Raw genomic sequence first — 390 nt, 5'->3', positions numbered from 1 at the left:
CCTGGTAAGAGATGTAAATAAGTAGTTAAACATATTAAACATAAAAAGTAATTATTAAAAACCCCCAGTAAAATAAGTAATCTTGGTAAAATAATCAACAGATACTCTACCATTATAAGAAAATGGAACATGACTTCCCCTGTAGAGAATAACCACCCAACAGATGATTAATAATTGCAAAAAGCAAAAAAAAAAAAAAAAAGTTTAAGAAGAGATCTGTGTATCACTAGCTTACTAATAGTAGGACAGCCTGTCATTACATGCAATTTCAGTGACACAGCATGCCAAGGACACTTTGTTGCCAATGATGTTTAACTTTATTGCAATAATGCATTTAGGTCTTACTTTTAATTTATAGAAATTTGGAATAGAGAAACAAGTTATCTAACA

This window comes from Galeopterus variegatus, unplaced genomic scaffold (assembly GCF_000696425.1).
Source record: "Galeopterus variegatus unplaced genomic scaffold, G_variegatus-3.0.2 Scaffold13101, whole genome shotgun sequence".
NCBI lineage: Eukaryota > Metazoa > Chordata > Mammalia > Dermoptera > Cynocephalidae > Galeopterus > Galeopterus variegatus.
Note: the sequence above shows the minus strand (reverse complement) of the source record.